Here is an 8,488-nt window from a genome sequence, read left to right as displayed (position 1 = left end):
CTACAAAAATGTACTCCATTCTGGTTTGCAGACTGAAAATACTTTACACTAGCTTCTGTGGCTTAAGCAATACACACCAGACACATCTTATATAAGGAATACTCATCATTATTGGTATACAGAATTACCAAAAGTCCTTGTAAAAAATTTGAACATAACTCATGCCACCTCTGTGGCTCTGTACATCTCGTACACAATATTCCAGACGAATACAAAAAGTCCTTATAAAGGATTACTGAACCAACTAGCTCATTACTATGACTCTTCATTACACAATGTTGAACCTAACTCCAGCAAACTTCTGTGGCTCTCATAACACCTATAATAACAGTCAGTTACCGTGGCCCTTCATCATCTCATGATGCAACTTACAATATATATATAGTACATACAAAAAAGATCATTACTCAGGCCAACATTTGTGGCTGTTCATTATATATATATCATCATCATCATCATCATCATCATCATTTAAGACTGATTATGCCTTTCAGCGTTCAGTCTGGAGCATAGCCCCCCTTATAGAGTTCCTCCATGATCCCCCATTCAGTGCTAACATTGGTGCCTCTTCTGATGTTAAACCTATTACTTCCAAATCATTTATTACATATACCAAAGTACTTATTAAACACACATTATATACAACAGGTCCTTACAGAAACTACTAAGCATAACTCAAGCCAACTTCTGTAGCTCTCTAATTCATCATAGGCAACTTCATTCAAGAAACATACATTACTGACAATATTAAATACACTTAAGTCCACCACTCTGTGGCTTTAAAGTCATCTCATTTACATTTTTGTTAATTTTGGTCAGTATCTTAGTTCTCTATTAGAACAAATGTGTCAATGTAGGTTTTTGCTGTTTGGTTGAAAAACCACACTGCTGATCACCTACGCCAGGGATAGGAGGGAGGAGCATTGTTGCCTCAGTCATCTCATCACTCAACAAGTGCGTAACGAAATGGTATCGTTGAGTCCATACAAGGGCCTGGGCAAGAATGGAAAGACCGACTAGGAAAGCTGTCAATGGTTTAACCAAGAAACAGTGCTGGAAATCGGTTCTACTTCTTCCTCACGCCAGGGAAAAAAGAGGGAAGCATTGTTGCCTCAGTGTTCACATCACTCAACAGGTCCATAACCGGTTGGTAGTGCTAAGTGGCAATACAAGGAATTGAAATGGGTAGACAGAAAAGTTTTCCCTCCGCAGTCCCAAAGGGGGGGGGGGGGGGGGGGAAGAAAGGACGCATAGATTAAAGAGACAGGTACGCGACCGGTTTACAAAAACGAAAATTGAAGGAATAAACCTATCAGGTGGGCACTCTGCGGGCGCTAACAGCAACGTGCAAGACACATGGCCCTTGAGGAATAAGCCCAGACGGTGAATAGGGTAGTAATCCAGTGTAGTTACTACGGTTTTAAACTTCTTTCTGAATGGATCTCTTTAAATCAATAATGTTTCTTAATCCAAATAGTTTATGTGACTTCACATACTCCAGTCATAGGCATTAGCATGCGGTTTCTCTATAACTCTAAAGGGTCCTACATACGCGTCTGCCAATTTCTTAGTTTCAGCCGTAAGTTTCTTAGATTTTTCCTTACTCTTTACTAGCACTAGGTTACCAATCTGAAATCTCGTTGGACTAGCTCTCGCGTTACGCCTCCTTTTTCTTTCCAACACCTTTTTTCTAATACTAGCACGAGCTACTTTCTTCTTTCCTACCATTGCCAATTCTATAATATTAGGGAATTCCACTAAATCAAAATGGAGATTATAAGATCTAATTCCTCCCATTAATTCTAATGGCACAAAACCCGTCGCTTCGTATTTCCAATTGTTAATTACCTCCTCAAAATATTCCAAGTAGCTAGCCCAGGCAGCTTATGACAGTATGTCCTACAGGAACGATTAAGTTCTTTGATGATTCTTTCACACATGTTACCCTGTCGAAAACAGGCCGAAATTTTAATGTGTTCCGCGTTTTTCTTCTTTAAACATTCCTCAAAACGCTTAGAAATAAATAGAGGCCCATTATCTGACAAAATTGCTTTTGGATCCCCAAAGATCCCCTGGATCGGGCGTAATCCCTTCTCCACTAACTATATGTCCCAGGAATTTAATTTCTTTATTCACAAATTCGGTTTTGTCTAATTTCAGTTTCACTCCCCTCATTTTAATTGCCTCTAATACCTTCTCTTACAATATGCCATGCTCTTCCCAACTGGTAGTCGAAACTAATACATCATCCACGTAAACAGTTATCCACCTTAATAACTGATCACCTAAGATCTGGGACATGGCCCTAACAAAAGCACACACACCGATGTTCAGCCCAAAGGGCACTACCTTATACTGTTAACATCGTCCTTCAAACAGGAACACTGGGAACTTTCTGGATTCTTTATCCAAAGGCAAATTCCAGTAAGTTACTACTATAGAAGTAAAAAAAGAAGATGTTTTCAGGTCTATCACTCTCCGGTAAGATAATTTTATTTAATGCCCTGGCATCCAAAACTAGCGTAGTTGAGCCATCCTTCTCAGGCACTACAACCAATGGGTTATTGTAGCCACTTAACTGATTTTTCAGTTATCCCCCATTCGAGCATGTTTTGTATCAAATCGCGAACAGCTTCCTCGTGCACTTCTGGAGCAGCGAAGGGTATTCGGAAAAAAATGTGCAACTTCTTTCATAGTTAAATAGCACTCAGAGTTCCGAACTAATCCGGGCTGGTCCGAAAGTACTTCACGATATCTATTTGAAATTCGCCTCAGATCTTGTCTTTGTACATTAGTCAAATCAGTTGTTGTTGTTATGGTGGTCTTCAGTCCAGAGACCGGTTTCATGCAGCTCTCCATGCTACTCTACCCTGTGCAAGCTTCTTCATTTCCCAGTACCTACTGCAACCTACATCCTTCTGAATCTATTTAGTGTATTCATCTCTTGGTCTCCCTCTACGATTCTTATCTTCCACGCTGCCCACCAATATTAAATTGGTGATCCCTTGATGTCTCAGAATATGCCCTACCAGCCGATCCCTTCTTCTAGTCAAGTTGTGCCACAAATTTCTCTTCTCTCCAATTCTGTTCAATACCTCCTCATTAGTTATGTGATCTACCCATCTAATCTTCAGCATTCTTCTGTAGCACCACATTTCAAAAGCTTCTATTCTCTTCTGGTATAAACTATTTATCGTCCATGTTTCGCTTCCATACATGGCTACACTCCATACAAATACTTTCAGAAACGTATTCCTGACACTTAAATCTATACTTGATGCTAATAAATTTCTCTTCTTCAGAAACGCTTTCGTTGCCATTGCCAGTCTACGTTTCATATCCTCTCTACGTCGACCATCATCAGTTATTTTGCTCCCCAAATAGCAAAACTCCTTTACTACTTTAAGTGACTAATCTAATTCCGGCAGCATCACCCGATTTAATTCGACTATATTCCATTATCTTCATTTTGCTTGTGCTGATGTTCATCTTATATCCTCCTTTCAAGACACTGTTCATTCCGTTCAACTGCTCTTCCAGATCCTTTGCTGTCTCTGACAGAATTACAGTGTCGTCGGCGAACCTCAAAGTTTTTATTTCTTCGCCATGGATTCTAATTCCTACTCCAATTTTTTCTTTCGTTTCCTTTACTGCTTGCTCAATATAGAGATTGAATAACATCTGGGATAGGCTCCAACCCTGTCTCACTCCCTTCCCAATCATTGCTTCCCTTTCATGTCCCTCGACTCTTATAACCGCCATCTGATTTCTGTACAAATTGTAAATAGCCTTTCGCTCCCTGTATTTTACCCCTGCCACCCTCAGAATTTGAAAGAAAGTATTCCAGTCAACATTGTCAAAAACTTTCTCTAAGTCTAGAAATGCTAGAAAAGTAGGTTTGTCTTTCCTTAATCTATTTTCTAAGATAAGTCGTAGGGTCAGTATTGCCTCACGTGTTCCAATATTTCTTCCGCGAGGTCGGCTTCTACCAGTTTTTCCATTCGTCTGTAAAGAAATCATGTTAGTATTTTGCAGCAGTTGCTTATTGAACTGATAGTTCGGTCTAATGGGATGTAGTCTACACCCGGGGCCTTGTTTCGACTTAGGTCTTTCAGTGCTCTGTCACACTCTTCACGCAGTATCATACCTCCTATTTCATCTTCATCTACATTCTCTTCCTTTTCTATAATTTTGTCGTCAAGAACATCGCCCTTGTATAGACCCTCTATGCACTCCTTCCACCTTTCTGCTTTCCCTTCTTTGCTTGGTACTGGGTTTCCAAGTCGTTCTCTTTTCTCCAAAGGTCTCCTAAATTTTCCTGTAGGCAGTATCCCTAGTACCCCTAGTGATATGCGCCTCTACATCCTTATATTTGTCCTCTAGCCATCCCTGCTTAGCCATATTGCACTTCCTGTCTATCGCATTTTTAAGACGTTTGTATTCCTTTTTGCCTGCTTCATTTACCGTATTTTTGTATTTTCTCCTTTCATCAAATAAATTCAATATCTCTTCAGTTACCCAAGGGTTTCTATAGACCCTCGTCTTTTTACCTACTTGATCCTCTGCTACTTTCACTACTTCATCCCTCAAAGCTACCCATTCTTCTTCTACTGTATTACTTTCCCCCATTCTTGTCAACCGTTCCCTAATGCTCTCCCTGAAGCTCTCTACAACCTCTGATTCTTTCAGTTTATCCAGGTCCCATCTCCTCAATTTCCAACCTTTTTGCAGTTTCTTCAGTTTTTATCTACAGTTCATAACCAATAGCTTGTTGTCAGAGTCCACATTTGCCCCTGGAAATGTTTTACAGCTTAAAACCTGGTTCCTGAATCTCTGTCTTACCATTATATAATCTATCTGATACCTTCCAGTATCTCCAGGCTTGTTCCATCTGTTCAATCTTCTTTCATGATTCTCGAACCAAGTGTTAGCTACGATTAAGTTATGCTCTGTGCAAAATTCTACCAGGCAGCTACCTCTTTCATTCCTTAGTTCCTCTAATTTGTCATTGATCCTGATTCTGACATTCTCTAGCTCAGAAGGATCTACTTCTTTCCTTTTGCCGTATTCATTATAACCTTCAATCATCTCAGCGGTCCTACAGTATTGGATCGTAGTATCACTTTCTTTATTATTCACGCTATGTCTTTTACCTATGAAAGGTATAGTTACCAGTTTTCTTTTTACCCTAATCATTGCATCGTTGGTTCCAAAATTAACCCACCTGTGGTATCTAATCAAGAAACTGGCACCTACTAACATTTCCACACTGCGTCCATTGATATTAAAAAATTCACTTCTATCTGTATCCCACCTACAGTGATTGGTAACAATATTTCTTGCTTTTCTACTTTCTTGCTTTTACGTGTGGCTACCAAAATTTTTAACCCACTCACAGGCATTATCACTATTTGTTTACCTTTTGGAAGAGCATTCACAAAATTCTGTGACACTGCACAAACTTCTGATCTGGTATCTATCAAGTAAGAATCTTTTCTTCAAAATACAGTTACTTCTACTATAGTTTGTCCCACGTATTCACTTCTAATTACAGATTTAGGTTCTTCCAAAAAATCGTACACTACTTAGCACTTGTCAAAGCCTAATCCTTCTGTGGAAAGTACATTTAACTTAACGGCGCCCCCTTTCACTTCATTATTAGTGGCGGCTTTTACTATCCGTTCCACTATAGACAAATCAAAACATTTCTCTAACTTCTCACCCTCCAGAATAATCTTTGTTTCTGCAACCCTGTCCAAGGTCATTTACTTCTTCTTCCTCTTCCGTCCCTTGGAAATGGAAATGAGCGTTTGGCGTCATTGACCGGGAGGCCCCTTACGGGGCAGGTCCGGCCGCGTTGGTGTAGGTCTTATTACATACGACGCCACATTGGGCGACCTGCGGGCCGGATGGGGATGAAATGATGTGATGAAGGAACACAATACCCAGTCCCTGAGTGGAGAAAATCCCCGGCCCAGCCGGGAATCGAACCCGGGCCCGTTACGACGGCAGTCCGTCACGTTGACCATTCAGCTACGGGGCGGACTCTTCTGTCCCTTCATCCTCACTCTCCGAAATTACTTGATTCAGTCTATTTATAACATCCTCTTGTATTCCCATAGTGTCACTTCCACCGTCGAAGGGTAGTCTCACATCGGTTTCGCAATGCTGATTCACTCCCACCTCCTGGCCTGAGTCTTTATTTTCTGTATTAAGTTCCTTCTTAGCATGGTTCCTTGCGATTTTTACTAGAACTTTCCTTTCCTCGAAATGCTACTTCCTTTTCTAAAGAAATAAATTGCTTCTCAGTGTCGCTCTCCTCTGCCCTTCTGATTTTATTAACATTACATTCAATACATTGTTTAGTAGGCGCCTTCTTTACAAAGGGCGTTGCTAGCGGGTTTAGTCTATACAGTTGCAGTCTGCAAAAGATAGCGTCATCACAGACAGCTACGCATTTCCTTGCCATGCGATGTCGTTGCCTCTGACGTTTTTATTACCTGATAGGTGACGCTCATCCATTACGTCATCGACTCACAGCAGATTGCAATCAAAATACTGTACTCTGTCATCGAACCTACTTCCATCAGTACCTCCTCTTCCTTTGTACCTACCCCGGTAACCATTGCCTCTTTGTACGCCTATTCTATTTACATTGACTTCCATCCTATTGTTATTGGGTCTCGCGGGAGGCCTATATTCTCTCCTATTATTATCCTTCTCTTTCAAAATGTTTTCTACTCTTTCTAAATAATGGATAAACCTATCAATATCATATCTAGGAGCCGAAATGATTTCATTGCGCTAATATAACGGCATCTTACTCACTATGCCCATAATGATCTGCTCTGTTTCTACCTTTGCATTTAAGTATGACAAGGTAGTCACCTACTTCTGTACAAACCTTTTGATAATATCTTTCTTTGGGTCATACTTTTCCCCCTACCAAAACTTGTTTCAAACATCCATCTGATTTCTCTTTCCCCAGTATTGTTCGAAAAAAGCCTGTTTGAAATCCCCTTAACTGTCATACTTGTAAGAAGCTAAATTTCCCCATATTCTAGCCTCCTCCATTAAATTTGATGTACTGGAACCAATCTTTTGCTTATCGTTCCACACTTTAGGCAACACATCTTTGAAATCACTCCAAAACACTTTTGGGTGAACATTCTTATTTGGGTCAAATTTCAAAAATTGGCGATCTGTCACATAGGCAATTTCAGTACATTCCACAACACCATTATACACTACACACACATTATTGTTCTTAGCTTTCTGTTCAACCATTGTTAGTCTACCTTCATGTTTACATAGCTGCTCATTTACCTCAGTACTAAACTGACTAATGTAGGTTTCTATTTTAGTAATTTTATTAGACATTTGCACACCAGCCTTCATACACACATAATTTCCTTTCTTAATTTCACTTTCTAATACAATGTTACTATCTTCACAGCACTTTTCTACATTCTGAATCTGTTCATGAAAATGTATCTAATTCAGAACTTACTTTTCTCTATCTGAACACTTTCCTCAGCAACTTGCCTTATCTGTGACGTTAGTTCACTTTCCACTGTTACAACTGCAATATTACATTCTTGCCTGACATGGTTAATGTCACTTTTAATTATTACCAAACAAAGTCAGGCCATTTTTTCACGAATCCCTCAAATTCGAAATTTCATTTTCCATTTTGGATTCCATTTCGACCACTTCTGTATGTAATTCGTTTATTTCAGAACTTAGTGAAGTTTTCATATCTGATCCCATATTTGTCATTTTTGTATCAAAGTCATTACCCATTTCATTCATTTTATCGTTAATATCAGAACTCCATGACGTTTTAATGTCAGAACCCAAACCATTCATCTTGATATCAATTTCCGATCCCATTTTACACATAAGCGCATTTATTTGTCCCATATGTTGCAGGATATTTGCCAATATATCTGACACATTGTCCTTCTGTTCCCTAGCAGCTGACATTGGCTCCTGCTTTATTTCTTTAACATTAACAGGTGTAAATGGGACACTAGGTTCCGATATATTGTGTTCAGTATCTGTTCCATAATAAGCACTGCTACTCGTATTAGCTTGTGATATATCAAAACTGAAACCACTACTTAGGGAATCATTTTCAGCTTTAACTCTCCCCAAATCTACCTCCAGTTTCTCATCTACAATTTCCTAACTGTTTTCAGCCATTCTGCAGTTTCTTAGCACACGCACACAGACAATAAAGTAGAACACAACTTATCTCCCGTCTCGTCCGGTTGACTGCATGCAGAGATGAAACTGCGTATGCGTCCGCCAAACTCTGCTCCAACCAAGTACAGTTTCCGGGCCCCAGCTGCATGCACGGCCACCAACTGCCCCGGATGTTATAATTCAATTCTTTTGTCTTGGTGGCTCGCACATGCCTGCCCAGACGCAGGAGATTGCTGCGTTGCCAAGTTGCAAACGAGGCACGCGCCAAGAGAAGCAGCGC

Source organism: Schistocerca piceifrons, chromosome X, assembly GCF_021461385.2.
Source record: "Schistocerca piceifrons isolate TAMUIC-IGC-003096 chromosome X, iqSchPice1.1, whole genome shotgun sequence".
In the NCBI taxonomy this organism is placed as follows: domain Eukaryota; kingdom Metazoa; phylum Arthropoda; class Insecta; order Orthoptera; family Acrididae; genus Schistocerca; species Schistocerca piceifrons.
This window is presented reverse-complemented; position numbering follows the sequence as displayed.